The sequence below is a fragment of the Cyanistes caeruleus genome, chromosome 6 (assembly GCF_971803275.1).
Source record: "Cyanistes caeruleus chromosome 6, bCyaCae1.hap1.1, whole genome shotgun sequence".
Taxonomy (NCBI): Eukaryota; Metazoa; Chordata; class Aves; order Passeriformes; family Paridae; genus Cyanistes; species Cyanistes caeruleus.
In genome coordinates this window covers 34,122,308-34,145,014 of record NC_141706.1, presented here as the reverse complement: position 1 = coordinate 34,145,014, position 22,707 = coordinate 34,122,308, and the positions used below count along the sequence as shown (strand labels likewise).

General features: G+C 36.8%; 1 long non-coding RNA gene across 1 annotated transcript in view; it reads left to right on the top strand.

Annotated features, from left to right (window-relative positions):
- LOC147652587 (uncharacterized) overlaps positions 1 to 17,030 on the top strand; it is a 37,143-nt gene extending 20,113 nt beyond the window's left edge. The window contains exon 3 of the long non-coding RNA XR_015288334.1: positions 16,930 to 17,030. This is a non-coding gene — a long non-coding RNA (uncharacterized LOC147652587). The remainder of the gene's footprint in view (positions 1 to 16,929) is intronic.
- Positions 17,031 to 22,707: the final 5,677 nt, after the last annotated feature.

Here is a 22,707-nt window from a genome sequence, read left to right as displayed (position 1 = left end):
ATAAAAATCTGAAGATTTTTGTGAACCCTGTTTTTTAGAACATCTGTCTAACAGAATTGATGAGCAGGTTAAGAATTCCCTTATCCTGCATAAAACTCTTGTGGGTATCTGGCTACTGTAATACAGAACATGCGACTTCTTGCTACATAAATAGAAAAACAGAAGAAATTATGGAGGGTAAAGGCAGCAGTCAAATTCAGTTTGTGTGTTTCATTATAAGGCAAAATACCATCATTTGGAGTAGTTAACCCTTGAAAATGGCATACATGAAGTGCTTTCCACAATACCAATATGTGGTGGCAGAACACTTTTGAGGGAAGGGAGTTGAAGTTTTTGTTTATTTTGAAATGTAACAAAAGAACTGAAGTGCCATGTTGACAATGGAGCTTGGAGGAAGCAGTTTTTAAATGTGGTTTAATATATTGAAGTCATGACTGTTACTCAGGAATAACAACAGGGAGTTGCTTTGGTTTTGAAATATTCAAAAATGTATTTAATTTGAACTGAAAGAACTTTTTTCTTGTCAGATATTGACGTTTTGTCTGATAATCTTTTGGCATGCAGTAGAAAGCTCACTTTGTGAAGAAGATGGAACAGAAGTGGGCTGAAAAACTGTTTTTTTTGAAGATCTGTTTCACAGTGTATAGCTAAGCTATATTTGTAATTTTTTTAGTTAATTTCTCTTAACTTCCTTAGCTACATAGCTGTAGATTATTCATTGTAACAGTTTCTGACCTTTTGTTCTAATTGTTAATGGAAGTAGAATGACTTTTTAAAAAACACTGTAGGAATTTAGAGAGATTTTGATGGACAGAAGGAATCATCCTGCGGCAAAGTTGAGTTAGTACAATGGCTTTATACTTTGAAGCTCTTGTATTTCTACCAAAGAAAATGTAATTGCTGCAGTGCAATGCTAACATAGATTTGGCTCAATTTTTCTTTTTAAATGCAAAGAGCGTCTGTGCTTGAGATGAGTGGAATAAGGGGAATTTACCTGTGTGCAGGTAGATTTTTTTTTTTTTCCATATTTCTTAAAGGCAGCTGAGGAAAGAGCAAAGGTGGTTTAAACATACTGTAGTCTTACAGATGAGCTAACAACATTGAAGTCTTGTTTGTTCCTTGCAGGTTATAAAATTGGGGATGTTAATAACTTTTTTTTGCTAGTATTATTTTTTGAGCAGTACTTAAGAAGGCTCTTCACTGTAATGAGTTATTTTTCCCGAGAGTGGTTTAGACTTTGTCTTTAATTAACTGTTTGTGATAGAAAAGTATTTTGTGAATTTTTTAAATTTCTTATGTAATTGCTACCTAAGCTAAATTATACAGAGATAGCACTTGTTAACCTATGCTGTGCCAAGTGCCCCTCTTTTCTGTTAGTGAGCCTTTCTTCCATGCCCACAGGAAACCTGTGTGGTTAAGACAGAATAGAGTGGCAAACTTTTGTTTCACTGGTTTTGGTGTTTTTTTAATTTTTAATTTGAAAGCCCTAAGCTTATAAAAGCACCAAAAACTGAAATGTGCTTAAGTGCAGGTCTTGGGTGGGTGAGGGGAGGGGGTAGGATTTCCTTCACTCTCCTTTGAAGTTCTGATATTGAGAGATGTCTCTAAAATTTTTGTTTGACACCGTAGGAAAGGGCCTTGCAATATAACCTAATATACCTGATGAAGAACTAGGGTGCCTTATGTGTCAGACTTACACCTGGAACTGCACTATGACTGGCCTCCCTTACTTCTGGATTTTGCTTCTGGGCCCTCTCCACCTTGTAATGTTGCTGCTGCACAAGTCATGGGGTCATGTTGCTGCCTCAGTCCTCCTCCGCCTCCTACCTAAAATTGAGAAGATGTGAGAGGGACAATTAGCTGCACCAAAAATTTTCTCATGAAGTCACATCCTAAAAAAGTGTTGTAGCTTTAGGTTTCCAGGTGCTTATATGTTGCCTTCTCTGAAGGTCAGCAGAGCTAGGAAATACATTTTTAAAGAGCTGGTATAACTTAAGAAGAACACAGGTTGTAACAAATGCAACTTTGTGAGTACAGCACAGCTGCTGTCTCATTCTGTGAGAATTCACAGCCACAACAATTCTGTATTTCTTTTGATTTTATATCCTTCTGCAATGAGAATGTTAATTGAGACTGTTGTGAATTGTTTTGGACGCTAGAAACTGGGATGAGACAAAGTCTCTTTCACAACACAATACACAGCTGCTGGGTGAGAATAATCTAGTTATGTTTTAAACTGTACTTGAAATCTATAGGTGACAGATCCCTTGGTTTCCTCTTTTCTTTTCTTTTCCTCCTGTTGGGAATGGGTCACTCCTTTCATTTCTCAGTGCAGTTCTCACCTATACCATGTCAGTGATCTGAGGTATTAATGAATTTTCTCTATGTTCCTGTTGATGAAACATATGCTTTGTAAACTGTTCTTTTTTCCCTGTCTCTTCTCTCAAATCCGTATCACCGGGTGTCACTGACAGCTCTCTGCATGGCAGATTGCTTCTGTGAATGTATTCTAACAGGTGTGTTATTTTTTTGTTTTCCTGGAATTTGTTTTGCAATTTAGTATGAACATACTTAACATCTATATTTCAGTCCGGTTCAAACAAGTTTAGCTGAAGTAGTGGTTGAGTCGTGGTTTTGATGGAATGACTGTTTGGCAAGCATTGCCTGTAAATGCTTTGGTGTTTTCAGCACATAATATTTTGGGACTGCCATAATGCAATTGCATAATCTTACATTATGTGCTTACAAATAAGAGGTGTTTTCAAAGATTGGAAAGGATCTTTGAAGTGCATGAAAAAAAACACCTTTTGTTATCACAGACTTTATTTAAATTTTTTTTTTTTCCCAATTATGGGCTTATTTCCACCTAATATAGATATTCTGATGATGCAGGAGTCTATGGGATTTGTTACAGGTTTTTCAGGGGCTCCTTAACCAAGCAGCTTGTTCAACTTTGCTAGTCTGTATTTTCAGATGATACATTTGTGATCCTTGTGACATTCTCCATTCTCTGTTCCAAATGGTGTCTAGAAAACTTTGGGTTGATCTGACATTCAGGAAATGCTGCATTTTCTTAATGAAAAATGAGAGAACAACAATTCTTCTTTTGAGAGTGTCTTAGGTACATCTTAATCAGTACTGTTTTACATGTATCAGTTTTGGGGATTTAAATCTATGCCTTTAACATTGCAGGGTATATGTAACATTCACCCCCCTCCCCCCAATTTTTTAAATAATAATGTAGGAGGAAAATTTTAAGAGGTTATTAAAAGCCATATATAAGATGCTACAAGTACAAGCAGTTTTTACAGTGCTCTACTGGCTTAAGGCTCCGTCAGCATTGGAGGTGACAGATTTAGGATGTTAAAAAGTACCTGATCTTCTGTGGGTTCACTTCTCAAATCCAACTATAATTCTGATTTTGATGTTGTTCTGTGGTAACAATTATATATTGCAGGGAAGAAAATTGCTCTTAAATTCCTAAAATCTAGTTGTCTTATTGAGATTTCACTAATCCTTGTATACAATGGATAACTATTTACTGCTTATATTGGTGATTTTAGCTCTTTTTAATGCCTCCAAAGGCCATAATTATCTATAATTTTTGTATGGAAGATGTGCTATGTCTGTTTGTCACTTTTTCCCTGGTCCTTCTCTCTTTTTAAACAATGTGAGTGACAAAGAATAGTCAAAAAAGAACTGTGGCAGGTTGTATGGGGCAATGATTTTTGTTTTATTTTCGCTTCTAATCTATCTCAGTTGTTACCACTTGAGGTGTTTTTTCCATTCTGTTGCATTTGTGGGCAGTGGATTTCATCTAACGTTTTATTTCACAGTCAGACAGTTGCTGTCTGAATCTTCTGTGGCTTCTGTGACTTTCAGACAAGATTGTTCTGACTTGATATCAAACTTGTTAGCTTTACAAAGTTTATGAAAGTTTCTATAGCTGGCAGTTTAATCCATATTCATAAGTATAGGTAAAAGTGTATATCCTTGTGGAAAGTTATCTGTGCATCATTCTCTTCCCTTCATTCTAGTTACTGGGTTATCATTTAAAAAAGCTTACTGCTGCTGCTTTTCTCCCATTTCATGTTTGTTGATCTGTTGTAATTTGTAGGTAATTTGTTGCTCTCATCCTCTGAGGTTTTGGTTTCTTTAAGACCCTTTCATGGTATTCTCCTAAAACTCAAATGTATGTTGCTGAACTTTCCAGATGTATTGCATCAAATAGTTTTTGTGTGCTTTTTGTCTCTTTAGCAAGCCCTAAATGCTTGGACTTCCTTGCGGAAGTCAGGGTGCTTTACTACATACCATACTGCAAAGAAATGATGGATGTTTTTCTTTGAACAGGCAAGCAAATTGAGGTGAATAATAGAGTACAAAGTATAGATAGGTAAAGAGTAGTAAAGAAGAGCCAAAAGGCACACCTTGTAGTTGTGGCAATGGCATGAGATAACTCTGAATGCGTTTTAACCTGTTGCATTATGCTGCCTCAAACCCAAGCTGCTGCATGGTAGAACTGGAAATATTTGACATATACACGTTCCCTGCCAATTTCAAGGCAACCACACCCTGACTTGTTTGCTATGCTTACAAAGGTACATTTTTGATTTGTAAACAGTTCCTTGTTGTTGCCATGTAATAAGAAGCTGTTTAATGATGTTTTTGAAAGGAACAAAAACTGTAAATCTCAGCTTTTCTTAACAGGTTCTTTTGTTTGAACACTTTAAACTGATGAATAAAAAGTGTGACTTCAGTTAAATTTTATTACATACCTAGTACTGAGATAGAGCTGGGGCAGTTCTTTGTGCCTGTTCCCTGCACTTAGGTGGTGGGGGAAGTCTCCCAGGATGTTGCTTTTCCTGAACTTTCTTCCTTGCCCCCTTGCTGGCTGGGTAAAATGATATGCTGGAAATACACAGCTGTATTTTAGACCTGTCAGTATTCCAGTGGCTGTCTAACAGTCAGATATGTACTATGTGGACAGGTATCTAGCAGGCAGGACTTGAGAGCCAGTATAATAATGTGAAATAATCATTTGCACTAGATTCTGAGGTGGTTTGAAGGGTACCATGTTATGTTTCAGATTGTATGGGGAAGATGCTTAGAATATTCCTAGTCTGCTTGCCTTCAGAATTACTTCTCTGAGACTTCTAGATAATACTTCTAATAATAGAAAAGTAAATTTCTGTCTGGGCTCTGGTGTTGCAAAATGCCAAACAGAAGACTTGTGAAGTATTACATGAACTGAGTTCTGTTACTGTTTTCTTCTGTGAAAAAATGGCTTTTCATTACTTTTTTAAAAAAGATAACCCATAACCATAAAGATGACCTCATAATGTGTTACAGCCTTTTAAGTCTACTTGATGTCACAGAATACTTGCATGCAAATATTGTATGGAAATGTAGAGATATTTACACTAGACATTTTTACTTGATTAGTGTTCTACATGGATAATGAGCAGAAGGCTGGTTTTATGTGTAGCATGATTTAGTCAACTTACAGGTGCCTAAAAATCTGCTGTGAATTTAAAACATCAGAGTTCAATTAACAAAGAGAATGTGATTTTTAAAATTTTTTTTTTTTTTTTTTTTTTGGCCAGAAAAAAACGGTCGGAACAAGAAGTAATGCAAAATGACATTAGAACTTGGTTTGTGTGTTAAGCATGATTCCACTAAGACTAGCTTCTACATAATTACCAAGTATATTATTATAGGTGTACATAACCACGTATTTTATATATGTGTGCATGCATGTTTCAGAGTGCTTGTGGTCCTCATAGTCCAGAAGAGCTGCTGCATACACTTCCTATGAAAGTTTTTTACTCTCTCAGCTGGTTAATGAATCTGTTGGATCGAACAAGTCCATTAATTCCTGAAAATATCTCCCCGTAGAAATCTGAGCAGCAAAGTCCATCTCAAAGCTTGAGCTATGAGTTAAGCTTGCAGCTGTGTTAAAGTACTGGATTTCAGGGAATCAGCTTTTGAGGAATTGGGAGGACGGTGCATCTCTTACTGTGTTTCATTTAATGTTTCCATACCATGCTACTTAGGGTGTTATTCTGCAGAAGATGAGCTGAACAGAAAAACTTCTATTGCTTACTATGCATTTATAAGTGAAAACAATTAATGTACAGACCTTCAGTGCTGTTCTTTTTATCCTTCATAGGAACCAATTTTTCTGCTTGAGATACAATTCCTCATCTGTTTCCAATGTCAAAGGACAGACAAAGAGCTTTGAAAGCAGTAATTACTTAAAGGCATGTGAGGGTAATATCTTGCATTGGAGTCTTTAGGCTATCTTTGCTTGTGCTCTCCCATGTGTGCTTTTTTGATTTGCTCTACTATTTAGTATTTTTTTCCAGTTCAAAATGAAATGTAGAGACAAACTCTATACGTCTTTTGTTTTTAGTTATAAGGCCTTGAAAGACTTCGTTACTCATCGAGAGAAATGAATTTTCAGGGTATGGATGCTGGTGCTTGCATATATTTTATATAATAGACTTCAGTTTGGGCTAATATTTTACTGGCATCAGCCTCTGTACAGCACAGAGCTGCTCTGTGAGAAGCACTGACTTCTCTGTAGCTTGCCAAAAGCTGTATGTGTGTTGGCAGCATGAATGCCATCCTTTGGATGAAATTTTTTGATGCCAGGATTAAGCCACAGAATGTAGAAGGAAAAAGCAACAATATTGAGTCTGTTAAATAAATAAATAAAATAAAAAAGTAAGAAAAAGTTAGTCTTTCAGTATAGAAATGATGCAAAATTAAAACCAACAGTTGGGTGATGTGTCTGCATTTGGGCACTTAATACCTTTTCCAGAATGTTATGAAATTTGTGGGTGATTTCCTTCTAAAAGAGAACAAGATTATACATTTGGTATTAGATGCTTTGCAATTTGGAGTTTGGCTTGCTATCTCAAGAGGGAATAATATTAAAGTCACTGTGTTCTTAGTCCTGAAGTTTTGTGATAATTGTATAAGGTAGTTACATTTCATGAGCAGAAAAGACAGAGAAGGGCAAAAATTTTTTTTTTTATTAATGCAGTGGGATTTGAGATGTCTGAGAATTTGATGTTTTCAATAAATGCCCTTTTTCCTACTACACAGTTATCTAATGCAGATTCCCTTTGTGAGGGGAAGAGGAGAGGTGGACACTGATTTCTTCTCTGTGGTGACCAATGACAGGACCTGAAGCTGTGTCAGGGAAGGTGTAGGTTGGATGTCAGGAAAAGGTTCTTCACCCAGAGGGTGGCTGGGCACAGGAACAGGCTCCCCAGGGAAGTGCTCACAGCAGTAAATGTGACAGAGTCCAAACAGCGTTTGGGCAATGCTCTCAGGCACAGGGTGTTGCTCTTGGGGTGTGCTGTGCAGGGCCAGGAGCTGGACTTAATGATCCTTGTGGGTCCCTTCCAACTCAGCTTATTCTGTGATTTCCCTCATGGAAATGCATTTCTCTGGAACCATGAGCAAAAAAGCAATTCAGCTAAAATTTGGTGAAGGTTCCTAAAATAAAGTCCTAAATTTAAATTAAAATCTAAAACCTGGATTGAAGATGAGAATTAAACTTTGTGGTAAGTTACAGAATTGACTTATTGCAGATATTCTTTAATAGATAATAATCTTGTTCAAAAGTCAGCTCCCACAGTCCCTTCAGTTGGGGAATGTCTGTGTGGCTTTGGTTTCAGACGAAGGTAGACCAGGGCTAAAATTGCACTGCTGCTACATTATTCCTTTCTGCTGAAGCATTCTACTTACTTTTCTTGCAGTAGTACTAATAGATGGGCATAGACAGTGAATCATAGAAGCTCATGGATCTGCACATGTTTTTTTGGTTTTGACTTTTTGGATTATTTTTGCTTCAGCCAGAGCAGCAAAGTTATTCAACTTGTTGTGGACACAAGAGAGGATTGAGGTTGTGTGCCTGAGACACTGCATCTTCTGTCGATCAATGCAGTGTTGAATGGCTCCAATGGAGTAGTGAAATTTAGTATTTCAGTATTTCACTGTTAAATGGTGTTGTTGAAACTTGCTTTTGCATATCATCTTAATATAATGATATATATATATAGTCTAACTAGTTTCTGTGTTATGAAATCTTTTCAGAAAAGCTTCCCCATTCTGTAACTCTTGGCCTGCCTGCCTTCCTTACCTTTTCTCCTTTATAAAAACAATCTGAACAATTTTTTTAAGTTTTGTTGCATCAACTTATTTTCTGTATCTGGTTACTATTTCCAAAAAGCAGAGAACTTGAATAAGTTGATACATTTTTTTGATACAGAAAAATTTGTAGGACAGTGCTCTATTGCTGACAAGGCCTATGAAATTAAAGTTAAATGTTCTTAGTTTTAAAATAGTGATAGACACAGTATATCTTCATGAATGCTCTACTATTTTATACTGATTACAGTGTATTTTTAAAGGGATGTTTTCAAGTAAAAGTAATGTAAAAAGATGGTATCTAAATAGTAATTGCTTTCAAAACAACATTTTCTGCATCTTGTATTCATTATTTTCTTTATATTCCTGTTTGTTATTTTGTTTTGCTTCCAATACGCCATGAAAGTTTGCTTATATTGTGCCTTTCTAAATGTTGCTTTCTGTAAAAGGCGTTGTGTAACTTGTTTGTCCCTTGGCTTCCTTATGGAAAGGATGTCCTGTGGTTGTTTACGCCTGTGGATTGCCATCCCTTCTCGTCAATTTTTTGAAAGATATTGCATTTTATATTCTTATGCTTTGTCTTATGGTGAAGAGATTTGATGATAGTGAGTTATTGGACTGTTCCTTATTACAAGTGGTTTTAAATGAGAGCTACAGTGAAATTTGAAGTGAGGGCAATATTTCTGAAATGCTTGTGGGAGGGTTGTTCAGAAGGGTCAGCATTAGCTGTGGGAAGTAAGGTGTAGTGAGGATAGAACAGCTTGTACATATTCTTAAGGGAAGGAGTCATTTTGCAGGGGCCCTGTGTGACTGGGACTAGGAGGTGTAACAATGTTGTGGTACAACATTGAATGTAGATCTTCCTCCTTTCCTGTTTGTGCTTTAAAAAAAGTTATTTGCCTATTCAGTAGAGCTGTTTTAGGAACCAAGTATGCTCATTTGGAAAGTAAGAACAGCAGAATATCTCTGAATTTGTGTTGGTTTCTCTATCCCTTCATTCCAAGTGGGTGGTTATCAGGAAATCTTGCAATCCTATGTCTGGTAGAGATAAGCACGAGTGCTGGGAAACAGTTTAAGTCACTTATGTGAAATTTAGCTTCAGATTCTGCTTTAGAAAAAAATGGCCATATGCTGAAAAATGTCAACACATGTTCATAGAAATGAGTAATTATGAAGTGGAACTTGACTTAGTCTCTCTTAGTACTCATATTCATTTAAAAAACATAAAATTACTTTTTCTAAAATAAATTGCTGAAGTTTGTTTGTCCAGCTCCTTAGATAATGAAATCTGAACAATGAAGTATAAATGATGTGATTTCCAAATGAATATCTTAAAAAAACCGCAAAACATCTCAACAATTTTCCACAGTATGTGAAGATGGTGCAGATGCTCAGAACTGGATTATTGAATATGATGTATTCTTCTCCAGTTCAATAAATATGGCAATGGAATGTGCTTGGTCATTGATGTTGAAGGGACTGTTGCATTAGGAAACGGTTGCAGTTTTACCTCTCAGTTTAGGAGGATCCAGGTTTTTCTTATGTCATGGGGCTAGAGAGATTACAGTGACTTTTGGATGGTGTGGGACAGAGGGGCTATTTCCAGAATTGTCTGGCTCCTGTATTGGTGTGGAAGGATGCCAGTAGCTTTCCCCCTAAATTATTCATAACAGACAACTTGCTCTTAAAGCTGCTGCCTGTTCTGGAACCAGAGGCAGGAGGTTTGCCTTTGTGTAGTACCTAACTTAAAACTGTGCATTTGCATTTTCTACAGGTACTATGAGACTCTGCCTGAGTCTCTTATCTGAATAGATAAGGAACAGTGAGGAGTGACTTAAGGATTGAATGCCTAGGCTTGCTCTGAGATGTCCATGTTCATAGACATTTCCCCTTTCCTTGGGTTTCTTATGGCTTCTGTTTTAACTGCATTTTGAGTCATTGTAAAAGGTATTCCCTGGGTCTTCAGCTGCTATTTACTAATAGCTTGGAATACAGTGTAATGAATGTCGTAAATTTTTTATGTGTTTTTTTAAGTTTTATTTGTTTGTTCACCTTCTTTGTCAGGTCAGCATAAAGAAAAAGGTGTTGCCTTTTAATTTTAGGTTTAATATCTGGTAAATTACTTTTAGGCTTGTGGGTTTTTTAAAATTATAAAACATGATAGAACAGTGGAAAGGGGAGTTTGTCAATAAAAAGCCTTATTAGAGACTTTCTGCCTGTCTTCAGGAAGCTTTATGAAGATGGAAGGATGATAAGTGGTTCAAAGCATTGGTTGGATACTTTCATTAGCATTACCCTACAATTCTTCATTTTATACCTTTGTGCAGGTGAGAGAGAGATGTCTACACAGATGTTGGTTCATTCCAAAGCAGTATGACTACACAAATTCTTATAAAAACATCATACTGAGGCAGTCCAAAGACACGTTTTGAAAAGGGCCTGTGCTTATCCCACCCAACAGGTCCCCCTCCCATCTTCTCTGTATCAGCTGCAGAGATTGTGTGAGTGCTGTCTGAGTCTGGCTTGGCTCTTGTCCCAGCCTGTCCTTAGAACTGAGACCAAGCTTACTAAGGGCAAATTCTTGCCTGAAAGCAAGTGGTTTGGGATATTAATATCTCCAGCTACGCTAACCGTGTACAGAGAAGTTTGTCCAGGACTTGGATTTGCACAGGGAGGTTTGGTTAATTTTTTTTCCTTCTTCTTTTCAGCCCTAGGTAGGTTCTTTCTCAAATGCTGCTCTTTAGCACCCAGTGTGGCAACCAAGGTCGCTTTGTTATGCACAGATCTAACAATAGCGTGTCTAAGGAAGAAAGCAAAGTGCCTTGTTTTCAAAATACAACCTTTGTCTCCTACTGTTTTCCCATGTCAGGAGATGGATTTGATCTTCCTAGTTACTAATTTTATATAGTGTTAATTGATTAGAATGGCTCATATTATAATGTTGAGAAGTGACATTTAAAGGTTTCAAATATTAGTCAGAATATTGGTGAAATGAAGCTTGGGTTTATATTTGTTGTACATATATGTTTTCATTGTGTGTGCTTTTAAAGAAAGGAAGGGGCTGAAATTGTTATTTTCTCTTCAAATGAAGCTCCTGTGCTTTGTGGCATGTTTAGTTTCTGCACAGCTTAATGTGTGTTTCTGGGGTGAAGAGCTTCTTTTAGCAGCACTGTTGTTAGATGTAATTAGAATGCTTTGTGTAATATGCTTTGGTTGTAATGCAAAGGAAACCCTCCAGCTTATTTGAACAACAGTTTTTCTGCAGTTAGATTGGTCTAGTAAACAGTTTTAAGTGTGTATTTAAATGTATATAGTAAATATTTTGAGAGCTCTCAGAGTGAGACCCAGAAGGACACCCAGATGGACACTGGGCAGTACAGCAGGGACAGCTGTAGATGCACAGGTTGTGGTTGAGACATGGATCATGATTGTCCTGGATCAGGTCCCTGTCTGCAAGTCTTGTTTGGAAAGGTAGAAGTTACTATTTCTTTTGTAAGGCCTAACTAGATGTTTGTGAAAAGCTTTGAGAAACTTTTGATTAATGACTGTATGCAATGTGATTGTATCACACAGAATAATAGAGGGTAGGAGGAGAAAGAACAAAGCCTTAAGTTTTCACAATGCTTCAAGAACTACATTGACAACCTTTTTCACATGCTGTCTTTACATTTAAATATTTTTTTTTCTGCTGTTTTCTCCTTAGTCTTTACTGCTTCCAGATCAATAACAAAACATGAGAGAAACAGGTCTCTTTTTAAAACATGAGGAAGAAAAAGTTTGACGTAGGTAGTTTGGGCTAGTTGTGTGGGTTTGTTTTGTTGGTTTTAAAAAAAGTATCTAAACTGTTTTTTCTATATTTTGTTTTATCAAATTTGCAGTTGGAGTCTATCATCTCAATCCATGAAAAATTTCTGCTTTTTTACTCCTCCCCCCACTTTCCTTTTTTTAAAGACACTGGTAAATGGAGACATTGTAGGCTTTTCAAGGTTGGTTACTTCATAATACTTTGCCCTTCTAAATCCAAAACTGAGGGTTTTTTAACCTTAGACACCTGTGTATCCTCCTTTCCCCCGTTTTTTTTCCCTGACCTTCATATCATCCCAGTAACTGCTTGGCTGCATTTTTTTTTTACTTACTTTTACATTTATCATGCACCCAGCTCTTTTTGCAACATAAGAGTAATTTCTGAGTGGTTAATCTGAGGAGGTGTTTCTGGCAGCTGTGGATGGCAGATTTGGAATTTGGATGGAAACTTGTTGGAGGTGTGGTGGAAAGACTTGCTTAGGAGTACCAAGGACGCTGTGCCCCAGAAGCTGGCCAGAGAAAAGAAGCAGACCTGGAAATGGCTGCTCTGCCATTTGTTGTGTCCTACAGGGTAGTGCAGTTGATTTAAATGGGCCATCCCAAATAAGAGCAGTAGGTGAAATTCTTCCAAAATTCTGGTTTCTACCTTTTTGTATTTAAAAAAAAAAAAGAAAAAAAAGAAAAAAAAAAAAAGAAGAATCATCAAGTAGGTACAAATCACATGCTGGAGGCATAAATCAGTGGGGTAAGTTAGAAACTTCCTTATCTTGGCAAGGGTTGTGTCAGAGAGAGGTGTAGTTTGTCAGCTGAATGTAGGGGCCTAGCAAGGAATTTAGTCTGATGCTAGCACTTTTTGTCTGTAATAGTAATGCTGGAATATAATGAAAAATAGTAATGATGGAGAACCATCACTTTTATGGGAAAACAGTTGTGTTGGAAACCTGTGAGAAAAACAAGACTTTGCTCTTCAGAGGTGTTATTAGTATATACTAATATATACCGAAGAAACAAAGCAACAAGTACATGAATCTCTTGGAAAAAAACCCAAAACCCCAAAACCAAACCCTTCAGTTTCTTCCTTAGGACATTATAATTGTCTGAGTGAAATGCATTTTGGTTTGGTTGTAAAATGATCAGCTCCATTACAGTGGCACAGGTTCATAGACTTTCTGAAAGGATGTTTTGGTAATATTGAAATCATGTAATCTAAGCATGAGTTGCAGGTGAAGTAGAGGCCAATAGGCAATTATAGATTATATTTTGGTGATGTGATTTAGTTAAGAAAAATCTAAATTACAGGCTTAGACTTATGTCCATGAAAATGTTCCACTGGCATTTAGTTTTTTTGTGTACTTTCTTCAGAGTGCTTAAAATTGTTAAAAAATAATTTAGCATTAAAGAGATGCCAGTTAGCTGGAAGCAATACCATTATGCTTTTTTCCCCAAAGAATCCATATTTTATTTATATGGAAATATTTTTGCAGGGCTTTATAGTATGAAAGGCACCTTTTTGCTTGTTTGGAATATACAAGTTGCACTACATAGAATGTGCAATGAACATTTCTTTTACCAAGGGAGAAAAATGGTGAAACAAGAATTTCCAAGGCAAAAAATTAAATGGAAATGCAACAAAGGACAATATGAGAAAGCAGGGGTAAGCGAGACTGTAAAGGTATGGCTTGTACAGTTGTAAAGCAAGCTTTGTTTGGAATGTCTGTCTTTCAGGTTGTGACAGAAGGGCAACAGCAGGGTTATTTTTCTCTTTAATGAACTTCAAACCTTCATTAAGACCTGTCCATTACATTAGTAATGGAGTGCCAAGACCTGCTTTTTCTTCTGTGTTTTTGCCTGCCTGGTTAAAGGGTGAGGAGGGTGTATGTCTTTCAGTTGGAGGTGAAATTCAAGGGTAGATTTACATTTTGATCCATTTAAAATTTATTCTGTGCTGCAGTAGGACATAGGACTATTTTCTCTTGAAATGATCAGTACATCTATCTGTGATGGACACAGTCTATTCCTGCTGGAATTGAGATCCAGAAATTGCTTTGCTGTGAAAATATGTAGGTCTGCTATAGTAAGAGAATCTTGTTTAGTGGCAGGACAATGTGTACAATAATTACAGAAAACAAGAGGTGTATTAATTCTTGATGAAAGATCTGGCTGATTATGTTGGAAACATAATCAGTATTAAACAATCATATCTGTATTAAACAATACAGAGACCAACAGCAATTCCCAACTTATATTTCCAGTCACTGTACAGTTGTTAGTGCTGACGTTCAGAGACTGCTGGTCATGAGACAATTGGAATTTTGTCACTTTGTTTCATTTGATTAGCTTTTTGCCTTCTTCCTGACTCTTGCTAGTTTTAAAACTGTATCAGGAATAAATTATGTGAAATTCAAATATTACAGCAGCCTGTTCATTTACATTGTAGTTCTTGGCTTTTTTGCTCCATGTTTTTTTTCCTTTTCTGGGAAACAAGCAAAGGAAAAAAATCACATGAGCTTGGTTTAGTTAGCCAACTGAGATACAGTGCTGGAATTTCAGTGTTGAGTTTTGTCAACTAATATATTCAAGATTGCTTAAGTCTAGCTGATGTTCACATACCAAAGTGATTTTGTACCACACAAATAAATGAATTGCAGTTATTTTTGGATGGGCAAGTCCAGGTTAGGCAGAAGTAAGACAAAGGTCAGAAAACACAGTATCATATGAAAATTATTTAGTCCTAGCAACTCAACAGTAGAATCTGTTTTGGAATATTTGCAAATTTTTCCCTTCATGAAGTTCAACACAACCAATGTATTTGATAAAACAGTAGCAGAAAAGAACTCTGTGTTTTAGCTGCTTGATAAAAGACCATAAACTTCAGTTTGGGCAGTCATGGTCAGTGCTATATGGCCAAGGAATAAAAGCAATGAGAAGCAGCAGATGGTTTAACACTTCTTGTGTAATGATGAGAAATCAGATTTTAAATGCAATTGTTTATACTGAGAGATGTGCTTCCTTGTGAACTTGAGTTGTTTCATAGGCCAAAATTCATGTCTACCAAAACCTGCCAGATAGGTTTAAAAAAAAAAAAAAGTTACATGTTAACAGGGAAATATTAGATCATCCTGAGCAACATGGTTAGTATTGATATAATTTTAATGTGTCAGTTTTCACTGTTAAAAAACTTTCTTGGGGTCCATTTGGAAAATTTGTTCCTTATTTGCTCTAGTAGTCTTTTGCCATGTTTTGAAATGTAAAGTTACTAATTTTATCATCCTCAAAATGCATGTCTCTTTTTATTAAACTCCAAGCTAATCACCTGAAGCTCCTATCAGAACAAAAGCCTGAGACTGAGAATGTGGAAAACATTGTTTGTGACCCCTGAAATAGCTCAAACTTTATCCTTTTAAAGATGACTTAAAAAAAAACCCAAAAAAAACCCCAAGTCTGAAAACTGGGCTTGTACAATTTTAGCTTTCTGCTTTGCAAACCATTACTGCTTGCTTGTTGATAAATTCTTTTTTGAACCCTGCATGTGTAAGCATTATATATATATTGGTTCCATTTTCCTTTATATGTTACGTATTTTTTGGAGCCTGTCAGGTTTACTTGTTAGGTGGTATCTGAGAAGCCACTATTAATCTATTTCCTAGCAAACTCCATGATGAGTGCATTAGAAAACCCTGCCATGACTGCTTCTCTGGTATCTCATCTTTCTCATGATTTTAGTCTGTGCCTGGCTTTGTGCAGGTCAGCTGGGGCCGGTACAAAGATAACCCAGAAAGATGGGGTGGAGAGGAAATAAGTTGTCTGTCAGGTTATGGCTGGTGGTGATTGCAAACTGTTGGGTAATGTGGTTATGGTTAATCTGACTTCATCTGTTTGGGGGAAGGTGTGTGTATTTAACTGATGATATTTCATTCAGCTTGTTTTTTTAAATGTCTTCTCCAAGCAAGGGTAGTGGAAAGGAGTGCTGAAGCACTGAGAGGAGGGAGTTACAGCTCTGTCACAACAGGTGCCTGAAAACCCAGGGATCTGGTGTTAATCTTTTTTTTTCAGTTGTTACAGTTAACAACTGTCTAAATATTGCTAGATCTTGCTAGCATATATAAATCAAGATCTACATAAATATATATATCTAAAAATTATGCAGTAACTTTAAGGAAATGCCACCTACCTTCATGGTACTGGGGCCAGTGGAGTATTTTGCTTAACTGAAGTGCAGCACTACAAGCATTAAACTCTTTCACCAGGATTTCCAGTCTGTATCACTTGGCCAAATGACTGCCAGATGGGTGTGATTTTTATCTTGCTTGCAGGCAGTAGTGCCTTAGAGAGGGGCCTGTGTGTGAGATGGCAACAGGTAGGGTGAAGCCTTTCTAGAGATGAAATACAAATATTTGAAAGTTTAAAGGTTGACTTTTTTTAAGTGTAGGCTAATCTGTTATTCTCCCAAAATGTAATGTTTCTTTCTCTAGTTAGATGGAATTAGCCATCATTGTTTATGAGGCTAAGCTCAAAACATGGAAATTTTGTATACTTATTTTTAAATGTTATTTTCTGATGCTTGTTTTTAACTGTTAAAGTACATAGTCTTTTCAGTTTTTAAAATTTATTTTAAGTCTCGTGAAAATGAATTCTCCCATTCTGTCAGAGTTTGTGTAAACAGTCCCAGTGTGTAGTGAAAAGCCTGAAAGATAAATAGGACAGCTGCTGCTTACAGTAGAAGGAAGCAAATGTGCTTTATAACTCTTGCATACATATAAAAATTGATTCACTGGGATTTTTCACTAATTAATCTTATAAAATAATTTGGCCCTTGGGATAATTTTAGGAGGTTGTAAATAGAATATTGGAATTTGTAAAGAACTTGCTTATTGTGTTTGCAGAACTAATTCATTACCTGTTCTTCTGACAGCTTAATTTTCATGTCATAAATGGTGGTCATAATCAATATTTTGCCTTTCACAGGTACTCTGCTGGACCCTTTTTGGGGAAATTTCCACACACTACTTTGGAATAATAGAGTTGAATTGAGACAGTTTTGCTAAGAAATTGTATGCCAGTTGTTGAGAAGGAAATTAATTTTTTATTTTTTTTTTTTGCCTTTCAAAGAAAAAAAACACAGTTCTGTTAATTGGCTGGATGATGAAAGAATATCTTGTTTCTTGAAAAAATAAACTCAATTTTTGAGTATTAGGACAGTTTGATTAGAAGATGTGTTGTAACTGATTAAAGGTGAGATATTTGCATATAAAACAACCCTTAACAACATCTGTTCTGCTAGGGATTTTGTTTACAAGGTGCCTGTGCCACTCCAGTGTGAGGCTTCCCAACAACAAAGCAGAAATCATCTGAATTTTTTCAGTGTTTTTTGTTCCTGTTCTTTTTCAAACTTCATACCTAGAAGTAGGTGCTGTCACTTCCCAGGGCTGTTGGATGTGTTGAATGTGTTGCAGTCCTGGTGTATCTTTGCTGGGGAGGTGTTGGCTTTGAAGGAATTCATTTTCAGGTGGCACGATGAGTTGCGTGGCATTTGATCTCATGGTGGCCCTGGGCTGAGTTGCCTGCCTCCCTCCCTGTTCCTAGTTAATGTTAGATGAAGTCTGGAGACATTAAAGACGTGAATGTCCTCTCTGAGTGTTAGCAGCAGTATTTATTGGCATTTGTCCAGGAGTCATTCTCAAATGGGAAGTGAGGTAAATGACTGCTTCAGGTGTGGAAATGGGGCAGTGAGTTGGAGCTACAATAATGCTTAACAGCCAGGGCAGAGGATGGCACTGTCCTGCAGCATGGTCCATTTGAGGACCACCAAGTCACAGTGTGCTGAGGTAGCTCTCAGGGATACCTTGAGCTAGCCCCAGGTTAACTTCCTTGCTAACACTGCTCCTGGTGTCTTTACAGAGTTAGCTGAATTTGGTTTTTACCATTGCCTGGTGAGGATTCCTGCGGTATTTGACTTAAGATTGGTAAAAAGCACTTCTGAACATGATTGGATTGGAGGGGGTTTAAATGCCTGAGGCTGTGAGTTTAGTCATTTGGAGCAGATTTCCTCTGCTAGTAGGTGAGGTGTTTTTAAAGTTGCTTCCAGAAATTGCTTTTGCCTGCCTGTGTTGCTGTGCCTGAGTCTTTTCTGGATCCAGGTGTGTGTTACTAGGGAGATGATGAATTCCTGGGTTCTGACTGCAAGATATTAAACCAACTGAAACATGGAGAGTTGCATACTGCATAATTAAATAACTTTATAGAATTTGTGCATATCAGATAGAAACAAGCAATCCAAACAGGGATTGCACAATAGAAGATGAACTTGTACATCCTTAACTATATGGCATCTTTCCCTCTGGCAGACACAGCACAGTTTCAATATTAATTGCCCAATGCTTGCAGTATGACAAGTAGTTTAGGTAATTATCTCAGGAACTGGCTTTGTTTTGGCTGCACCTAGTACAAAGTAGGGCCTATTTTTGTTTAATTTATTAGGCACTGTAGTAACAGGAGTATTTAGTAGTGTTTAATTCTTACTGTGTGTACTTTAAAATCATGATCACAGGGAATTTTCATCTGAGGAATGTTTTTGTACTCTAATTCCAGAAATCTAAGTTACTGTGTTTCACAAAAAAAACCCTGAATGCTTTTATGCTACAATCTATATTTCATGTAGCTATTGTTCTTGAGCGTGGTGTTCACATTACTTAATTGCTCTGTGACTCCTCCTCAGACATAACCCTTGTATGCCTTGTGGAAATCTGTATGGTATGGGGTGTCAAAGCATTCATTTACCACCTAACTGGCTGAAGACAGAGTACATTTTGACAGTCAGGTGACATAACTTTTTACATGAGAATTTGTAGTTCACCAGAAGAGAGAATCGTGATGTCCTGCATTTATTCATACGCACATCCTTCTCCTGGTGCTTGCCAGTGTGACTGCATAATGCACTTCTTGTATTTCATTGACACTTTGAGGGGCAGTTGGGCACATCATTGCTGATGGGTGGCTTTGAATGATAGCCAAGCCTGTCTTGGGGCAGGACCTGCAAAGTAAGCTACACAAAGCTGAAGGCAAATCTCCCCCCTCATTTCAGCTGACACCTGACAAAAATAAGATTAACTGGCTCTTCCACCCCCTTTTGTGGATTTTTAGAATTAGAAATAGAATGCATGAAGGAAATCCTTCATTGAACCAAAAGCCCTATAAAAAGGTTCTTCTCAAGTATCATGTCATCCTTGTTCTCTTTCTATTTAGTGCTTTAGTGGTCAAGGTGAAGGTAGAAATGCCAAGTGGAATGGCCATGTAAAGTATTTCACTCTTCTACCCATGGGAACAAGGGTTTATATAGTAAAATTAACTTTGTCAAGTAAGAGAGTCTTTGATTTTACTAATTCATTTGAGATTTGAAAATGACAGTATGTCTTTTAAAAAGGTAAACCAGTGGTGTTAATTTGGTGCTTGAAGAAGTGATTTGAAACTTTAAGACATAATATAAAACATTTTCCTCATAAGCCTTCAGCACAAGAGCCTTTTAAATATAAACATGCCCTATGTTCAGGTCATAAATGGCTATTTCATGGAAAGGGAGAGAGGTAATAATTATGCATGAACTAGAAGGGGAAATTCTGTGCTGCTCCTGATGGCTAAAAGCATCTACTGTACTATGAGTTTTGTTTAGGATCACTGTACCATTCTCAGGATATATAGGAAGACCCGTAGTAGAGCATTTCTTATTTCTGATGTCTCTTCACAACAGATAGCCTTATAAAGGTAAGCTAAATGTGTTTGGAATCATGGATGGGGGAACACTTCCTTTACAGACTGTTTTCAAAATCGCCCATTTACCTTTCCACTTCTGAAATTGTAATTATTTCTAAATCTTTATGATGTCTGTCCTGTCTCTCTTCTGGTCTTCTATTCCAGCTTGGAGAAAGAGTATCATAGTTGTGCTGTTAGGGTCCTCAGAATGGATACTCTTCAAAATCTCACATGCCTTTGCTTTTTGTTGCCTTCTTTTTAGATGGCAAAATGCTTCTGCCTAGTAGCACAGTCCTCTCTGGCTGTGTTTCCTGTTCTAATTAGTAAAGCTTTGATTCTGGGGGGGGAAGGATATTTAGTTTTTTCTTTATTTTGGGAGATATAAAGATAGATAGATAGATATACACACACTTCATTGTGACACACATATGTGTATCTGTATCTCAGAAGTAAAAGAAAAAGCAATATAAATTAGATCTCTTCCCATAAGGTATGCTTCTGACTACCTGGAGATGAGTTATGCTAGTAGAGGTTTTATTAATACAGTGATTGTTTAAAAGGCTAAGTATTCTTGGTTTATAAGCAGAATTGTAGGATGGTTTGAGTTGGAAGGGACCTTAAAGATTATTTAGTTCCAACACCCCTGTACTTGATTTTAAGTGCAAAATGCAATATAATGGTACAGTCTTTATGCAACAGTGCGGGGTCCTTCTTAGTAGTACTAAAATTTTACTGAGATTTTAATTGTCTGGGGAAAACTTAGACAAACTGGAATAGACACTTTGTTCCTGGTAGTAGGAGTAGGGGGAAAAAGCTGGTCAGCTCTCTTATTCAGCTGAAAGACTTATTTCAGGTTTGAGAGCAGCCACATTGATCTGATCTAAGAGGAAGTGCAGATACTGTCAAAACATCATTGTCTTCTGGGATGGGCTGTTCCTATAAATTTGCAGTTGAATGCAATTTTGTATGGCCTGGAGCTGAATTACATGGTCATAGTTAATGTGACACATCAAGGCAAAGAGGGTTTTATTCGTAGTTGCGTCCTGAAATAGTACTGTGATTTGGCACTGGAGTAAGGTACCCATTTGACATAAAGCTTTACTGCAGAAGTCTTTCCAGAATTGTTTTGGTCTTGTTCTGTTTTGTGTATTATAGAATGTATGCTTCATTGGTAATGAAGAATTATAATACAGTGAGTGTGGAGAAAAGTAATTCGGATTGCTTTTCTAATTAGTTAGTTGTGATAGAAATCAGGTTACTTGAGCCTGAAAGTAAAAAGTCTAGATTTTCTTCTTGTTTGTTCATATCTTGATCAACACTTTCTATTAATTAAATTGTATCTAATGTTGGTCTTGTTTTTTGGATGTATATTTGTGTTGTCTAATGAAGAAGGTATCTGTTAATAAATGCAGTAACTTTAAATGGGAAAACCCATTGATGTAGTAAAAGTTTTAACTAATGATTGTGGTAATAAACTGAAGACATTTTTGGTGTAATTTGTATTTTTCCAAGTGTTGATAGAAGAAAATCAAGTGAGTTATTAAGTGTAATTACACATGTGTTTACTCATAGTCTAGCTAGTATAAAAAAAGATTTGGCTTGTTGAAAATACATTTCTATCAAGTAGACATTTGAAATGGAGTATGTTTGAAATGTTAAAAAGATACTGATTTGAAAGGCCCAGTAATAGTCCTGCAGTGAAGTGCTATGATGAAGTTAATCTGGGTTGCTCAGGACTTTTTCCAAGTAAGTACTGACTATTTCCAGGGGTGAAGTTTCTATAGACTCTCTAGGCAGCTTGTAGCTGTGTGTTCCATGTTACTGTCCAGTCCAGGAAATAAGTTGCTCTGTATTCATTTTGCCATTTTGGTTCTGTATGAATAATGGAGACTTCTGGATTCTTGGGGTATATGAGAACTGAATAGCACTGAACCTCTTGTGGTATTGCTTGTTGGGATTCAGGTTTGGAAGACCTGTGGATCTGTTGGAGTTGTGGGGAAGGTAGCTGGGACTGAACTTCAAAGTTGATTGATTTGCTCAGTGCTGGGAATGAAAGTCATACCAGATCCTTTTATGTACAAAACATTGCACAGATGGAAAGACAAAATTGAGAACTGAGTAATTGACTTTTGATTGCCTGTGGAATGACTTGTCAAGGTTAAGGATTCCTTGTGCTCCAGCACTCTTCCCGCTTCACCTGAAATACTCATTTTATTCTTTGTGACCTCATATACTCCTTACTTTTGGTAAGGCAAAATGTATGTTACTTATTATGAAAATATTTATCACTTATTTTGGTCTATGAAAATGCAGGCTATATGTTTTTTTTTTTATTCACACTTGCCCAATTTACTAGTCCCCTTTCTCCTTTTACTTTGATACTTAACATCTGACCACATCTAGAAGCTTTCCTGGATGCTTGTCTTTCTTCTAAGGAACAGAGTTGGAGTAGTCAGTCAAAGTAAGACTGCTTATGTCAAAAAGCATGTGCCTAATTATTCACTTAATGTTTCCTCAACTTTGATCTAAGCATACTTATTTGGAAAGAGTCACTGTCCTAATACTGTGTTACTCTCTGGATGATTGCTCCTGGTATTAATTTAGTAGTGGCAGGTAGGCATGCCTACTGTTGAAAGAAATGAAATAAGAAAAATCTATTTGTCTTGATTTAATAGTAGTAGTATGCTTCTCTTTACAAAACCAAAGGGGCCCTTGAGCAATATTAAGTTGCTAAGTTTGTGTTCTGGGTTGGTGGTCAGAGCATATTGAACGCTGCTGGAGACTATGAATGTGGAAAACCACGGCATTCCAGCTGTGAAGTCCCAGTAATTGGCTTCTTTCTTGTGTCCCAGCAAAGTGCTCTGTTGAGACCAATTTTAGTAGGTCATGCTTCTTTATTTGGGTTGTACTTTGTTGAGGAATGACTAGACTGGTAGATGTTCCCACCCAGCAGGAGTTGGCTATTGGTCAGAAGTAAATTCAAAATCATTCTGCTGT